Here is an 18,365-nt window from a genome sequence, read left to right on the forward strand (position 1 = left end):
TCCCCTTCATCATAATTATCTTATTTCTGTTTCACGTGTACTCGTTCCTGTTCGTTCCCGTCTCCCTCTGTTCTGCCTCTGTCTCACTCGATCATTAATTGTCTTGTCCTCTCTTCTTTCTTTTTCTGTCTTCATTTCCCTTCTCTTTTCCTCTCTTTTGATCTTTCGTTTTATCAATTTTTTACTTTTTCTTCGCTTTTCTGTTCTTGTAATCTTTACCTCTTTCTCTTCCCTTCCTCTCCCTTCTTTTCTCTTCCCCACAAAGGCAGGGTTTACACTCCACACCTGCCATAACATTATTCCAACAAGGTTACTAAACTAATTAAAAACTCTTGTTAGGTACTTTGGCATAGTTTTCAGGTCATCACGAGGCGGGAGAGTTTAACAAGTTTTGTTATAAAGTTTGTATGGAATTAACACGTGAAAAGTTTTGTGTCTTAAGTGGAGCCTCCTGAAATCCCTGTCTTGAATGTTGATCAACTTTGCCTTACACTTTTGACTTCATTTGTGCAGGAGTAAGGATGGCTGGTGTTGGAGGATACAGAGAGGATTCCAAGCTCAGGTTTAAAGTCAGATGTATCAAGAATTATGTTTCAGTGGTGGTAGCAGGAAAAAAAAGTAAAATACGCCACCATACTGAGGGTTTTGATTGGGATTCTTTCTCTAACCGTTACTAAATCCAGAGATCTAGTCTAATCTGACTGATTGTGACTCGGTAACGAGAGAGGTACACAGACGTCATCGTGCTGAACGGGTTAGTAGACTCTTTGTTCCGTTTTACAGCGATAGGTGTCCCGTATACGACGAAATTTTGATGTGGCAAGGGGAGGGGGGAAAGACACCATCATACTGAAAGATTTACTGAAGATTGTTTATTTCTACTTCACGATCTGGTATTTCCTTCCTTAAACTGACCAATAAAATAATAGGACGTCATCGTAAATTCATCTGGTAGCAGCAGGAATAATGAAAAAGAAGGGGGGAGGAGGAGCTTCGTCTCTGCAGTTTTGTTGGGTTAACCTCTTGCTAACATTCCCACATATTGCTGCATCATCGTGACTCAGCAAAATTGCCGGTCGTTTCATCCTGTCCTTATTCTGTTGGCCTGACAGCCTGGTGAAATTTACCAGGCATGGTGATACAGGCAAAGAAGGATTTTATTTGCCGTCGGAAATAATGAACGAGGTATTTTATTACAGGTTACAACGAATGATTTTCTTGAGCTGGTAGAGGCTCACTGTAGCCCAAGGGTTAAGAGATTATTGTACAGACTACCAGTTACTCTTTCTTGTCCAAGGGAATACATCAGAGAGAGAGAGAGAGAGACCCTAGCCACCTCTGTGACTGGAACCGTAGCGCGTTAGCTATGGCCGCCACCTACCTAAGTGTTCTGTCCCCCAGACCACCAGGCGTCAGATGTGTATAAATTGCTTTATTATTATTTGCTTTATTATCTAGCTCTGGCCACAGCTTTGAGAATCCTTTCCCTGAGGCCCAGCAGCCCTCGTACGTCCAACATGCAACGTCACACTTTCCGTAGCAGAAATAACAGGTAAAAAAGAAACAATAGAAGATATTTGTCAGTAGGAAACGGCTGTCAGTACCGTAGTCTAAGTAGATTTGGAGATTTCGTAACACCACCTTGTTAGTGAGTTACTCTGTACATTATACCTCGGTATCCTCTTGAATGTTACTGATGCGAAGTATGTTGGTATTAAAAAGGTAAAAATAACATACAAGAGAATGCTGATGTGTAATGTACAAAATAAATAGGTAAGGAAGAGGGGCTGCAGTGTGACCCTTAGACTGTATCATGCCACCATCAGTGAATTTACTTTTAGATACATATACTTAGACAGATAGATAGATAGATAGATATAGACAGATAGATAGATAGGGGGTAGGATGGTTCACAGGACCTTCGTTGTGAGAGTCCAATCAAGGTACCATTAATCTTAGACTTGACCCCAGGACTTAGATGACCAGTATTGGAGTTGTTGAGTTACTGCCTGATATATTGCACGGTACACCCGCTGAGAGAGAGAGAGAGAGAGAGAGAGAGAGAGAGAGAGAGAGACTTACTGCCTGATACATTGCACGGTACACCCGCTGAGAGAGAGAGAGAGAGAGAGAGAGAGAGAGAGAGAGAGAGACATACTGCCTGATATATTGCACGGTACACCCGCTGAGAGAGAGAGAGAGAGAGAGAGAGAGAGAGAGAGGAGTTATGTCTACCCCGAGGACAAAATGGTGAAAAAGATATGATGGTAAAGATGGTAAGATAGTGGGACGGAAAGGGACTGAATATCTGTTTGTATCAGTCTACTATATGTCTGTCTGTCTCCATCTGTCGTCCTTTCTACTTACATATCTCTCGGTCTGTACCTGTCTGTGTTTATCTGTACACAGTGTAATTAGTCCTCATCTGCTATATATCTCTCGGTCTGTACCTGTCTGTGTTTATCTCTACACAATATAATTAGTCCTCATCTGCTAAATATCTCTCGGTCTGTACCTGTCTGTGTTTATCTCTACTCAATATAATTAGTCCTCATCTGCTATATATCTCTCGGTCTGTACCTGTCTGTGTTTATCTCTACTCAATATAATTAGTCCTCATCTGCTATATATCTCTCGGTCTGTACCTGTCTGTGTTTATCTCTACTCAATACAATTAGTCCTCATCTGCTATATATCTCTCGGTCTGTACCTGTCTGTGTTTATCTCTGCTCAATATAATTAGTCATCATCTCTCCTAATCTCTTCTACAAAAAAAAAACTAATGTGGTTCTTCGATTTACTGTGAAAATCTTGAATGGACCTATTTGGACATGCACTGACCTGTGACTTGCTCTCAATATTAATACATCACTGTCACACATTTTCACTTATACTCATCCATCTTCATGTCTTTCCACGCCTCATCTATCCCTCAAACTCACATATTCCCTTCGCACCGTCCTCTTTGCTTCAGTTTGCTTTGTAACCATAACATTTAACATAAAAATAATCTTCTGTCGTTTCATCAGTAAAATTCATAACTCCGCATCTTTGCCAGTCTCTATATTTAACCCCGTCCCGCCTACGATGCTCATTAACATGGTCATCAGCAGCAGCCTGACACAGTCCACTGCAGGACTTAGGCCTCTACCAACTTTCTTCACTGTTGACTGTTTGTCTTACCACTCCACTTCCTGTCGCACCTACCTGGTTACCTGACCTTATGCCTAAGTGAGAAAGTGTCATGATTATGGTGATTGTTTAAATTAATGGGCGTGTGTATCGGTGCACTCAACAAATTGGGTCTCTCTCTCTCTCTCTCTCACACACACACACACACACACACACACACACACACACACACACACACACACACACACACACACCAGTCATAACCCCGGCGTTTTCCATTTCCTTTCTTTTCCTTCCCATTTGACCAGTTTCCTTGCACCGATCGACCGCTTCTTTGGCTATTCTGGAGTCACCGGTCAAAGGTCAGAGAGAGAGAGAGAGAGAGAGAGAGAGAGAGTGAGTGTGTGTGTGTGAGTGTGTTTGTCAAATAAGGAAAAAAAGACTAAAAAAACAACAAAGAATGAGCTCATAAAAATTAGATCCAAAATACAAATATATTTGGACCAAAAATGAAAGTCCTGATCAAGGGCTGTGGGTGTAGGTGTTGGCAACAATTACTGTGCTGAAAGTGTCGCCGTGGCATTTATGGCGAGTTACAGCCGTTGACGCTAACAGTCACCCACAAAAGTTGGTGGCGCAGGAACAACAACGGGCAGGGATTTTTGTATGCGTTTGTGCCTGTGATTGCCTAATTAGTGTTTGGGTTGGATGTTTTAGGATGTTTGGACGGGGATTTACGACACACACACACATTTAGGGTATACGTGTGTGGTGACGGGGCAACATTGTCAGTAACATATTATACAGTTTCCAGTTGTGCTTTTGGTTTTGTTATTGTATATAATCGCTTGGTGGCAATAGACCAACATGCTCTCACGCCTCAAAAGTTTCTGTACCCTCCCTCGGTGGAAGAAGGTGGAAGTCAGGGTTAGAGAGACGGTAAGTGAACGGACAACCGTGAGTTGTAGTTTGGTAACGGCTCCGAGGCGGATGGTTAGAAACCTAATGAACTTGGATACGAAACATTTCCATGCTGTTTACCTGCAAAACATTATGCATTCGTAACATACACAGCACATATTATAACATAGACTGCTATGTTATCATGGAGTCCTGTGAAACTGATCCAGACATGACCCATCTGTTTCAGATCCTCATCATACAAATGAAGCAACGAGCCAGTTTCACTACAGTCTGCATCACGGAGGCTAACACTGGACAAAGTGAGGTTTATATTGTTTTTTGTTATGTTGACTGATCCTACTTGTTTTATAAAATAGATCCCAATACTGGTGTAATCAGTCCGGTTGAAAATAATGTAATGTGTTGCCATAAACTGTCATGACGCATTCCTGTTCTTCATGTCTACTTATTATTGTCATAATCTTAACATGACATTAACAACTGGGAAAACGGTTGTCCGTTCGCCTACCCTCTCTCTACCCCTGCCTTCCACTTCCTTCCACCGAGGTGGGTACAGAAACTTTGGTGTGTGGGTGTCCCTGTCTTTTACCCAAGACGTTGTATATGTACAGAATGTAGGAAGTAATATAAGTCATTTGTTCTGGAAGTTGAATACAAGAGATTCCAACTTGGCCAACTATACTCTCACAACTTACCACTCTTACGCAGACCCTACTTTTTATTTGTGTAATAATTGTATTGCCGAAGTTTCTCTCTCTCTCTCTCTCTCTCTCTCTGGGAAATAAAACTGATAAATTGTCAGCAATTTCGCTTTTGCTGTCTTCAATTTTGCTCTTTTCTCTCTTGCTGTATTTTCTCTGTTTTGCCCAGTTTCTCTTTTGTTCACTACCGATATATTATGCATAATTGATTTCTTTTGTGTTATTCATTTTCGATGCAGTTTCTTTCTCTGGCTCGCAGTCTTTGTATTTGTAAAATCTTGTACGTTTCTCTTTTGCTTTATTTTCTCCTTTCCTGTGGATTCTTATGTTTTGCTTTTTTTTGTGCATTATCTTTATCATTTGCTTTCAGTTGTTTCGTTAGCTTAATATTTTACTCTTGTCTTCCTGTTGCCCAGTATCAGTCTCTAATTTTTCTGTATCTTTTATTTTGTTCTTACTCCTTGTATACTTCATTTACTCTGTGTGATGATGATGATGATATCTTCACTCAGTCTTCCAAGTAGTCTACTTTCACTTGTCATTTCAGACCTCTCTCTCCTTCCTCAGACATCTTTCTCCTTTCCCTCCACATACTTTCGGCCTCATAATCTAGCACGTCATCGTAGGCAATTGGTTGTGATATTTATTCATTCCTGTTCGAAAAGTTTATCTTGAGTTTAACAAAGTCTGAAGATAGCAAGAATGAGGGAAAAGTACTTCCTCTTTTGTTGAGTGTAAAAACGGAAGGTGAAATTTATTTACTGAAATCAAGAAAAAGACTAAATTTTTAATGCCCAACTTTGATAACTTCCTCAGTATACGGCTTCCTGATGACGATGGTAGACCGATCTTCAGCAGACTTTTTCACCTCACCAAATTTTTACCTGCGTCAAAGAAAGCCAGGTTTATGAGAGCAATGCCTGATTACTTCTTCTTCTCCTCCTCCTTCTTCTTCTTCTTCTCCTTCTTCTTCTTCTTCTTCTTTTTCTCCTTCTTCTTCTTCTTCTTCTTTTTCTCCTTCTTCTTCTTCTTCTTCTTTTTCTTCTTTTTCTCCTTCTTCTTTTTCTTCTTTTTCTCCTTCTTTTTCTTCTTCTTCTTCTTCTTCTTTTTCTCCTTCTTCTTCTTCTTTTTCTCCTTCTTCTTTTTCTTCTTTTTCTCCTTCTTCTTTTTCTTCCTAAACTGAGGAAAATCGTGTGTACACAGCAAGAACGTACTTTAACCTGTCACCAGTCTGTTGTTGGCGTTGTGGCTTCAGGCTGGTGATCGTGAACCCTGTAGACTGCAGGTTGAACATGCCCTCCTCCTGCAGTTCCCCATCCTCCTTTCGGGTGATGGGGAGTTAAGGGACGTTTGCACAACGGGGTAGTGGAACCGCTTGGATATATGGATGCCACCATTAAGGCGTCCCGTTTTAGCACCAAGTTATCATTTTGAAGGGGTTGAGTAATGAGAATTCCGTTAAGCACTGTACACTCTACCAGCATGAAAGGGAAGGGGGGAGGAGAGGCGGGAGATGTACAGTGTGAAAGTTAAAGACAGAGAGGACAGGCGGGAATGTGGGCAAGGAGGAGGAGGCAAAGGAATACAAAGGAAAGCAAACAGCAGCTGATCTTACGGTCCTTGCGAGGCTGCTTGTTGCAGAGTAGACTTTGACTGAGATTTAATGCTACATGTTGATGGATAAGGATAGTAGAGCAAGAAGGCTTCCCCCGCCTCCAAACCCTCCAGTTAAAACTGGCAGAAAAAAGTGAGAAGAACGACCATGCAGCACGGAGAAATTTTATGGGAACGACTGAAAAAGATAAAGAGGCGAGAGATGGAAGGAGTATCTTTACTGGTAACAGAAAAAGGTTAGGGAAGAAAGGGGGATGTGAGATCAGCAAGTAAGGAATATATCATGGATAGGAGGGAGAGAGAGGGGGTTGAAAGAGGAAAAGGAGGCGACGTGGGGGGGAGGGGTATGGAGGGAGATAGGAGTGGATAGTGGCAAGAAGAGGAAAGAGTGAGATCAGTCAGTAAGGAATATGTATCGCGGAGATGGGGGAGGAGGTAGGGAGGAGAGGGAGGAGGAGGAGGAAGCATTGGGAGGGGGAGGATGGAGGGATGTCTGAGGGAGATGGAGGAGGAGGGTGTAGGACGGGAGGGGGGGTATGTAAACGGAGAGGGGGGGAAGGCGTGATATCAAGTCAGGAATATGTATCGTGGAGGAGGAGGAAGGGAGGGAGGAGAGACAGGAGGAGGAGGTTCTATGAAAGAAATGAAATATTTATTGTACTGGAGACAGATGTAAAGACCTTGTTTTTAACAGGTTAACAACGATGACTTCCGTCACTGGATGCAGAACTGTAAGAAACTGAGGCTGACGTTACTTTTACCAGCTGTTATAATCCCTTCACTACGATGACATTATTTTTAGTGCCTCCAGATGCTTTCATTCAACTTAGGAAAAATTTCATATTCAAGGTGTTAATGAGAGTTTTATCACATCCCTCCAGTTTGAAAAATCTTTCCTAAGCAGAATAAAATAATCAGGAGATATCATGTATAAGGCGTGTTGGGCTGAAGAAGCCAAGAAAACAGCTTATAGATTTCTCAGTAAAACTACCCTTCTAACATAAGCACATGTACGTAATCACAACAGTGATGACACTCACTTATCTAAGTAAACAAGGCTATTCACCTAAGAAGGTGTCCAGAATCAGCTGTCATACATGTTCAGGTCCACCTGAGTATAATGTTGAATAACACAAACACAGATCTATTATATAATATTACGTATCCCCAGTAAACCATAATGTCAGGTCGAGTATATTACGTAACTAAGAGAGAGAGAGAGAGAGTCGTTCAGCTGTGTGACCCTGGCTGCTGCCACACTGCTCACAAATCACACCAAATTGAACCCCCTACTGACCATCACTCATACCACCCCCTCCCCTTCACCACCACCACCGTCGCCCCTCACCCCATTTCCTCCAAGACGTCCTCAATCCACTCACTCGCTCTCTATTTTTTTTTTTTTTTTTTTTTTTTTTTTTACCCCCTCATCATCACTCATTCTCCCTTTCTCTCTATTTCTCCCTCCCTCTTGCTTTTCTATCCTCGTCTTTAGCTCATAAATAGTTTTGTTATAACTTTCCCTATACCAAACAGCCACGAAAGCCCAACAGGTCTGTCGCTGTTGGCTTTCCTTTACACTCCTTCGTACTCACATCATCCCTTTCTCTACCCCACTTCCTTCTACAACCCCCGCCCCTCCCCATATCCTCAGCTTTTCTGTCTGATTTCACTGTCTGTCTGTCGTTTTGTTTCTCTCTCTCTTGCATGCCTTCTCCCTACCCTCTCCACTTCTTCCCCTCTCCTCATCACCCCCGCTCATTCAAAATCTTTGTAATCCTTTCCTTCCTCTTTGCCTTCCTCCCTTTTCATATTCTCTGGCATTCTACTCCTTTCTAGCCATCCCCCTCCCGGTACCTTTTCCATATCTCCATGTACCGTGCCCCCCCCCTCTCTGTCTCTGACACACACACACACACACACACACACACACACACACACACACACACACACACATATTCCAGTCACAACACCATCGTTTTTCATTTTTTCATTTCCTTCCCATTTGACCAGTTTCCCTGCACCGGTCGACTTCTTTGGCTATTCTGGAGTCACCGGTCAAAGGAGAGAGAGAGAGAGAGAGAGAGAGAGAGAGAGAGAGAGAGAGATTGTTTGTCAAATAAGCAAAAAAAAAAAAAAAACAATAATTATATTTGGACCCAAAATGAAAGTCATGATGAAGGATTGCAACACCAGTTACCGTGCTAATAGTGTGGCCACGGCATTTATGGCGAGTTACAGCCGTTGACGCTAACAGTCACCCACAAAAGTTGGTGGCGCTGCAACAACACAGGGCAGGGATTTTTGTGTTTGGTGTGCTTGTGTTTGTTTGCCTAATTAGTGTTTGGGCTGGATGTGTTGGGATGTTTGGATGGGGGTGTACGACACACACACACACACACACACACACACACAAAATTTGGGGTGAATGTGTGCTTTGTCAATATCATGGAATGGCGCAGGTTGAAAGTGGCGTGCCGTCCTATGGTGTGAACGGTCTCAAAACCCAGCTCTAAGCTTATGAACCAAAAGACCTTCGCTATTCAGGTGCAAAACTGCTCGCAAAGTCTTGCTACTCTTCGTAGGAACCGCAAAATCGAACCGCAAAAATATCGATTTTGTTCTTTATCTTTTTTCCTTCATCGGTCATAACTCCAAAACAAAAAGGCGTACGCGAGCGTACTGTACACCAAAACGCTGTTTGTCAAGTGTACATGTTTCTTTTCATGTTTAGAAAAGCATTCAGGCTACGGTTCGCGAGTTAAGGTCTGAAAACCGCATCGTCGTCACCCGTAAGTACGCCATTCTGCACAATATTGGTTAGCTACAGCTCGCATACAGTTAAAGGACGTACCAAAACACTTTTTTTCACGGCAAGGCAGCCTCGTTTTAGTCTTTCAGTATGGTATGCATGTAACAATCCAAATCTAACTCTTGTTTTATGCATAATTGTACTTCCACAAAGTGTTCATAAACTAGAAAACACATTTTCTTTTGAAACGATTAAGAAGTAGGAATGGTAAAAGTGCACAGATCAGAGATGAAAAACAGCACGGAAACAGGAGCTTTCCACCCGCTACAAATACATGTTTGTGGCTAATGTGTGGAATGTAGTAATAGGCATAAGTCTCCAAATCTGCAAAAGGCAAAAGTGCTAAGAGGTGATAAAAGCACAGAAACAAAACATCAGGATGGGAGGAGATTTGGAGACCTATACCCATTACTACAGTCTACCAGCTACGAGTTTGTGACTCTTCTCCCTTTCTTTTTCCCTTTCATTTTTTTATTTTTTCTCTTATCTCCTCTTTTCTCTTCCCGTCTCATCATCATTTTCTTTCACTTATCTCAATCCATTCCCTATCCATACTTTCATTTCCTTCTCATCCCTTCCCTCCCTCACTTGCCTATTTCTTCTCTCTCTTTCTGATTTCCCCTGTGACCCCTGTTCTGTCCTTTTACTACTTATTTCGTATTTTTATATTCCTTTTCCTTTACCTTTCTTGTATTTTCTTTCCTTTTCTCTCGTTTTGCCCCTCCTCTTCGTTTTCCTTACCCATCCTTCCCTTCCCTTCATTTTTTTGTTCATCCTCTCTTCTCCCTTCTTATCTCACTTTTTTTTTTTTTTTTTTTCTCCCTACCGCCAGTCCAGTCCTTCTTAAGGGTTACTAGTTTCATATTGGTAGACATAGCCCATTCTCTCTCTCTCTCTCTCTCTCTCTCTCTCACTCATACGAAAGCCCAAAACCCCGTGCTTGAAAATATTGCCTGTCTCAACTGACATGGGAAACAAAAAGTGTTGGCGTTGAAAGTATTTTGTGATCATGATTCGAGGGAATCATAAGCCTTCGTTAGTGCAGGTGAGGGATTAGGGGAGGGAGTGAGGGAGGAGGGGTTGGGGAAGAGTTTGAGGAAGAATGGGGGCTGGGGAAAGGATGAGTAGGAATAGATCGATGAAGAGGTGAGTGGTGAGGAAGGGATGAGGGTGAAGAAGGGGTTGGGATGGATGTGGGAAGGGGATGGAATTGAGGGAAGGGGAATGATTGATGGGGGTTAAGAGAAAAGATAAAGGATGTGTGGGGGAGGAGGAGATGGTCAGAGGAATGGAGGAGTGTGATGGAGGGAGTTGGCTCAAGGGGACGGGAGGGGAGGAGAGGGTGTTGGTGCTACAGAGGGTGAAGGATGGCTTGGGGTGAGTGTTGGAGTGAATGTGATGGTGGTGGAGGAACTTGCTGGGAGGGGATGAATGGTGTGGGGAGGGGCAGCTGAAGTTTAAAGTGGCCCTGTTTTGTTTTTCATTATTGTTTGTGATCGTCATTACAAGAAGTCCTATTTTGTGTTCTTAATTTCGTAATCGTTCACCAATTACTTTCAGGAAATGTTTTCGTTCTACAGTATATACCCATAGTAAAAATGTAGCTGACGTGATGAAAAGGAAAAAAAAAATTAGTAGTGAATGGTATTTCTTGACGCACAGTGTATAATAGTTTAATATGTATATTTGTTATTGCCTTGCAGGTGTGAAAAACAATGCTGAGTGCAGGCTGAGGGCCCGAAAGGTGCACTTACTGATAACACGCCTGTGAAGGTAAGTGTTGTGCCAAGTGTTTTTTTTTTTTTTTTTTTTTCCTTTATATATGCGTGTATCGATAAACAGAATATTTGTTTTCGTAAAGAGCATTGTGTTAGGGATGAGGATATTCATGTATCTGTTAACTGTAATAGGCCATAATAAGATGCACTACAGGACCGGACTTTGTCAGAAAAGAATGATAGCCATAAATAACCCTCGTCCATGCTGGTGGAGTATGAACGGACAAGAGGTATGTGCAGTGAGTGCTGTGTGTGTGTACTGTATGAGGAAGTAATGTAATGCATGAGAGAGAGAGAGAGAGAGAGAGAGAGAGAGAGTTTGTGTGTGTGTGTGTGTGTGTGTGTGTGTGTGTGTGTGAGCGAGCCCAAACGGCATAAAAATGACTCGGGACAAATGTAAACTTAGATAGGGAGACGAACACGCAGCCACCGAGCCACCACTAGGCCACATACTATGCTTATATATATAATAAATGCTGGTGGCGAATATTTCTAAGCTAAGACAGGCTTGGTATGCTCCTCTGCCCGTAGATATGATGTGTCAGCGAGGAAAGTGAGGGATCTGCTTTAAGTTTGTAGTAGACACAGTGGAGTATTAGACCAACTTTTCTGGCCAACCGTTTGTCTTTTACCCAAGAAGTTGTATGGGATAAGTACAGAATGTAGGAAAGTAACGCAAGTCATTTGTCCAGGAAGTTGGCTACAAGAGATCCATACTTGGCCAACTATACTCTCACAACTTACCACTCTCTTACACCTACACTACTTTTTACTTTTGTAATTATTGTGTCGCCAGAGTCTCTCTCTCTCTCTCTCTCTCTCTCTCTCTCTCTCTCTCTCTCTCTCTCTCTCTCTCGTGTATCCTGCTTTCATCTCCCTCTCCGTATTTTTCCCTACCTCCCTACTTCCTATCCTTCTTTCCCTCCCTTCTGTCTAGGCAAACTGATACCTGAAAATCAAACCCAACTTGTGCCGTGATTATGTGGACGAAGAGGGAGGGAAGGTGAGGTAAATAAGTGGAGGGAAAGAAGGAAGAAGAGACAGAGGATGGCTGAGAGGAAAGAAGGGGGGGGGGGTGCAGGGAGGGAGGAAGTAGTGTAGGAGGGAAGAAGCAAAACGGAATGGAAGGGAGAGAAAGGGAAAGGGAGGAAGGAAAGGAGGAGAAAGAGAGAAACAGAGGTATAAAGAAGAGGGAAATTAAAAGTGGAGATAAAAAGAAAATGAAAGAAAAAGAAGGGAGTGAAGCAGACAGACAGGGTAGTGAGGGAAATAAAAACAAATGAAGGAGAAGAGAAAGATATTAGAGAAAAAACAGGAAGGACGAGGAATGGGGCAGAAAGGTGAGAGGGAAGAAGGAAAAAGAAAAGGAAGTTAGAGAGGGGAAAGGGTGAGGAAGGGAAGAGTGAGAACTAAGAGAGGAAAAGAGAGCCATTTGTCGTTTTTCAGATATATTCAACTTTTTCTCCCTTTCCACTCACTCTTTCTTTTCCCTTCCATATTCTTCTCTTCTCGTCTACCCTTCATCTTTTCCCCCTTGTTCCCTTCCCTTCCCTTCCTTTTTATTTATTTTTGATTTCCCTCCCTGTAATTCCAGCCTCGTGTCTTTATTTTTTTCTCTCTCTCTTTCCACCTTCATTTCCTCCTCTGTTTTTCTTCTTTCCTTTCTTTCTCATTAGTTTTGTTTATTTCTGGTCTTTCCCGACACACTTTTCCTTCCATAGGTTTTCCTTTTTCCTAGATTCTTCTCCTTTGCCTCCCTTGTCTTTTCATGTGTCTCTTTTTCCACTCTTTTCTCCTCTTTTTCCTTCATCTTTGTCATCTTCCCTTCATTTCCCTCTCTTCTTTCCTCTTGTCCCTTTTGTATCTCATGTTACTTTTTCCCCTTTGTTTTTCTCCTCCTAAAGCCAGTCCAATCTGTCGTGAGGTTTGTTATGATTCATCGTGGGAGACATAACCCTAAAACAACAACCATCGGTCTCACCCCCCCATCTCCCCCCCTTTCTCTCTCTCTCTCTCTGCGCTGGTTCTTTCTGTTGGAGAGAGAGAGAGAGAGAGAGAGAGAGAGAGAGAGAAATCTGCCACGTGTGAGAGGATGATGAATTATATATACTTCACCAGCAGGTGAAATTTTCAGGGAGAAAATAAGTTCCGTGAAGAGTTAGAGAGAGAGAGAGAGAGAGGGGGGGGGGGTTCGGAGGGTTGGGTGAAGAAAATGCTAAGATGAAAATAATATACAAGGTTTGGGCTGATATTTAAACGTAAAAAAGAAATTGACTGAATAATTAAAGAAGTGAGATAAGGACCGATACTGAGAGAGAGAGAGGGAGAGAGAGGGGGGGGGGCCAGATTCACAGACCACACATATTTTGCAATCCACAGTAGGAGACCTAATATTTTTGCAGAGAGAGAACTGAATCTCAGATTAGATATTGAGAGTAGTGAGTAGTTTTTCCTCTTGTAATAATTCTCTCTCTCTCTCTCTCTCTCGTGTATCCTGCTCCTACCTCCCTCCCTCTGTTTATTCCTACCTCCCTACTTCCTATCCTTCTCTCCCTCCCTCCTGTCTGGGCAAACTGACATCTGAAAATCGAACCCAACTTGTGCCGTGATTATATGGACGAAGAGATAGAGGGAGGGATGGAGGGAGGGGGAGATAAATGAGTGGGAGGGAAAAGAAGGAAGAAGAAGGAGAGGATGGCTGAGAGGAAAGAAAGGGAGGGTGCAGGGAGGGAGGAAACAGTGTAAGAAAACGGAAGGAAAGGAAGGGAAAGGGAGGAAGGAGACGAGGAGGAAGAGAGAAACAGAGGTATAAAGAAGATGGAAATTAAAAGTAGAGGTGGAAAGAAAATGACGGAAGAAGAAGGGAGCGAAGCAGACAGCGGGTAGGGAGGGAGAAAAAATAAATGAGGGAGAAGAGAAGGGCATTAGAGGAAAAACAGGAAGGACGAGGAATGGGGCACAAAGGAGAGAGGGAAGGAGGAAAAAGAAAAGGGAGATAGAGAGGGGAAAGAGGGGAGGAAAGAAAGAGGAATATGTAAGAGAGGGAAAGAGATAGATTTACCATTCTTCACATATTTTCTACATTTTTCTCCCTTTCCACTTACTCTTTTTCCCTTCCATATTCATTTCTTCTCGTCTATCTTCATCTTATTCCCCATGTTCCCTTCCCTTTCTTTTTATCTTTTCTTTTTTTCTCTCTCTACTCTAAATCCAGCCTCTGTCATTTCCTTCATTTTCTTCTCCTTTCTTTCCATCATTACTCCCTCTATTTTTCTTCTTTCCCTTCTTTCTCATCAGTTTTGTTTATTTCTGTTCTTTCCCAAATACCCTTTTCCTCTCTTCAGTCTTCCCTGTTTCTTAGATTCTTTTCCTTTGCCTCCCTTTTCGTTTCTCTCTCATTTTCCACTCTTTTCTCCTCTTTTTCCTTCATCTTTGTCGTCTGCCCTTAATATCCTTCTCTTCTTTCCTATTGTCACTTTCGAGTCTGTTATTTTTTCCTTTGTTTTTCTCTTCCCTGCGCCAGTCCAGTCTGTCTTGAGGTTTGTTATGATACATTGTGGGAGACATAACCCTAAAACAACAACCATCGGTCTCCCCCCATCTCCCCCCCCATCTCTCTCTCTCTCTCTGCGCTGGTTCTTCCTGTTGGAGAGAGAGAGAGAGAGAGAGAGAGAGAGAGAGAGAGAGAGAGAGCCAGCTGCGAGAGGAAGGTGAATTATATATATACTACGTGGGACGTACGGAGTACAACGTGTGAAATATTTAGGGAGAAGATGGGTTGAATGAGAGAGAGAGAGAGTGGGAGGGGGAGGGGGTTCGAAGGAAAGGATGAAGGATTCGCTAAGACGAAAATAATTTCCAAAGTTTTGGCCGATATTTAAGGGTAAAAAAAAGGAGCTTGATCGAATAATTAAAGAAGTGAGATAAGACCAATACTCAGAGAGAGAGAGAGAGAGAGAGAAAGAGAGAGGGGGAGGGGGTCAGATTCACACACCACACATATTTGGCAATCCACAGTAGGAGAGCTGATCTTTTCGCAAAGAGAGAGAACTTAAGCCCTGATTAGATATTGGGAATAGTGAGAAGCAATCTTGCAGAAATTTTCGAGAGGTAAGTAGGAACAATTATTTTACTTTATGTGGTCACAAACGCTGACTGCAGGAGAATGCAACTTCCTTCCCATTCAGTGGCTCAGGTGTCGTATATAATAGTGTACACCATGACAGTTTTAAACCCTTCTTAAGCCCTGCCCCTCTTATTACTGTGTGGTTTACCCCCGTCACCTCACTTCTTGCCTGTTATAAATCACAATGCAAACCATGGTACATTACCGGGCAGATTATATATCACTATACTGGCAAGTCTTTTTGCCACCACGTGACAATATAAACAACTCCCTCCCAGTTTTACCTAAACCCCATTGACCCCGTAACCTAACCCTAGTCAGCGTAACGTAACCATCATTTCCGCATATACTTAATATCTGTTTTAACTGAAACTGTAACACTGCAAATGCTGTTCAGTGCAGGATAAGAGCAATCGCGTTAGCCAGCATTAATTTTTCCTCATGCTGGCCAAGTAGAAATTGAGAAGGGGTGTCTTAACTGAGTGATGTGTGTGAAGGGAAGATTGTAATGGCTGTTTGTGTGTGTGTGTGTGTGTGTGTGTGTAAACTAACATGGTATAAAAAGACAACTACCGTTAACGAGTTTGATTTTGTACCCTTGACTCTGGGCACACGTAGGTCGAGAGAAGGACACGCAGCCACCGAGCCACCAGTACATATTGTATATATTTGTGATGCCTACTGACATAAGTGTTCATTGTGAGACCAAAGTTGGCCTAATATTTTACCCTTCATGGCATCTTCCTGTCTTGGCTAATATTGCTAAGTAAAAATAGGTTTAGTATGTTTGTGTGGCCGTAGATAGTTGTCTTTGATGTCATCTGTCAGCGGGGAAGTGACGGATATGTATGAAGTAAACACAGTGCAATACCACACCTTATTATATACCCAACTGAACGTCTTTTACCCCAAAAGTTGTATGGTTTAAGTACGTTTATAAGTAACTTATTTGTCCAGGAAGTTGTTACATCAGAGCCGTACTTGGCCAACTGTACTCTCACAACTTACCACACTCTTATTTGTACCCTACTTTTTACTGCCCTAATAACTGTACCACCAAAGTTTCTGTGTGTGTGTGTGTGTGTGTGTGTGTGTGTGTGTGTGTGTGTGTGTGTGTGTGTGTGTGTGTGTGTGCGCGTGCGTGCGTGCGTGGTGTGTGTGTGTGTGTGTGTGTGTGTGTGTGTGTGTGTGTGCGTGCGTGCGTGCGTGCGTGGTGTGTGTGTGTGTGTGTGTGTGTGTGTGTGTGTGTGTGTGTATTCGTTTATTTATCTTTGCATCTTTATCTGTTTCTTTGCACGCTTCATCTGTCTCTCCTTTCCCCACTCCACCCCGTCTCTCCCCTCTCCCCACCCCACACCTTATTCCCCATTCCCTATCGCCACCCCATGCCATATCCCCCATTCCCTATCCCCACCCCGTGCCATATCCCCCATTCCCTCTCCCCACCCCATGCCATATCCCCCATTCCCTCTCCCCACCCCACACCTCATCCCCGATTCCCTCTCTCCACCCCACACCTTATCCCCCATTCCCTCACCCCATGCCACACCTTATCCCCCATTCCCTTTCCCCACACCATGCCTTATCCCCCATTCCCTCTCCCCACTCACCTCATTTCCACTCATCTCCCTCTCCCCCAGTCTCCTTAACCCCCCCTCCTTTTGTCCTCTTCTGTCCTTTTTTCCCTCTACACCCTTTCCTCCTCCTCCACCCCCTACACCCTTTCCTCCTCCTCCATCCCCTACACCCTTTCCTCCTCCTCCACCCCCTACACCCTTTCCTCCTCCTCCATCCCCTACACCCTTTCTTCCTCCTCCATCCCCTACACCCTTTCCTCCTCCTCCATCCCCTACACCCTTTCCTCCTCCTCCATCCCCTACACCCTTTTCTCCTCCTCCACCCCCTACACCCTTTCCTCCTCCTCCATCCCCTACACCCTTTCCTCCTCCTCCATCCCCTACATCCTTTCCTCCTCCTCCGTCCCCTACACCCTTTCCTCCTCCTCCACCCCCTACACCCTTTCCTCCTCCTCCATCCCCTACAACCTTTCCTTCTCCTCCGTCCCCTACACCCTTTCCTCCTCCTTCATCCCCTACACCCTTTCCTCCTCCTCCACCCCCTACACCCTTTCCTCCTCCTCCATCCCCTACATCCTTTCCTCCTCCTCCGTCCCCTACACCCTTTCCTCCTCCTCCATCCCCTACACCCTTTCCTCCTCCTCCATCCCCTACACCCTTTTCTCCTCCTCCCATCCCCTACACCCTTTTCTCCTTCTCCATCCCCTCTCCCTCTTCCAGGTCCCCTTGTATCCCCCCACTCCCCTTCCGCTCTCTCCCTCCTCCCTTTCCCTCTCTCCATCCCCCCTCCCCCCGTCTCACTCATCCCCTCCCATCACCCCCATCCCTCCACTCCACAAATTAAATTGATGGCAGGCGTCCCCCCACAAGGCGAGACAAAAATATGAATGGGTCAGAAAGAAATGGGTTTATGGGTTTATGGGATCGGAAAGAAAATGGAGTATGGGTTGGCGAGTGATGAAATTGTGTGTGTGTGTGTGTGTGTGTGTGTTAATTTTGAGTAAGGCAGGCCTACTTATACTTACAGTGGTGGGATAGGTGACCCAAAAGCTGAAAATGTGACGTATTAAAAGATTATGGCCAAGCGTTTTAGATGACTGAAGAGTGAATCTGGTGCCTGAAGGATATAATGGTGACCCGAGGATGTTTGTAAGGATAATGTGGTTGTCTTAAAGATATTTCAACTGGTGAATACACTGTTTGGAGAGAGTATCTAAAAAATGTGAGTCGTATATTTGTGCATTATTGGGTGAGATGAGAGGGTAGAAATGTGGCAAGTGGGTATTGTTAGGGATTATAACCAGTTGTGTCTGGTGTGTGAAGGTAGTGTGGGGGAGTACATGAAAAATTTCCTGTCTGGTTCATTCTCTCTCTCTCTCTCTCTCTCTCTCTCTCTCTCTCTCATTTAACCCTGTCTCCCCCCGTCTCACAAGCTGTGACACACATCATTCGCTCTCCCTCCCTTCACACCAACGTGTGCCACATGTCATTCACTTTGCTCCTCCTTCTCCTCCCATGTTATATATGTCTTATGTATTTTGTTCACTTTTCCTCAACACACACTTTCTTGTCTCCTTTTGTTGGTGTTCTATAATTTTACCTTACTTCTTTTAACTGGGTAAGATCATTTAATAATAACCAATAGAAATCACTCTGCGCAATCGTCCGACCACGCCAATAATTTTATGAATCACTGCTGTA

The sequence above is a fragment of the Coenobita brevimanus genome, chromosome 115 (genome assembly GCF_032717465.1).
Source record: "Coenobita brevimanus isolate Jiangsu-jjx chromosome 115, ASM3271746v2, whole genome shotgun sequence".
Taxonomy (NCBI): Eukaryota; Metazoa; Arthropoda; class Malacostraca; order Decapoda; family Coenobitidae; genus Coenobita; species Coenobita brevimanus.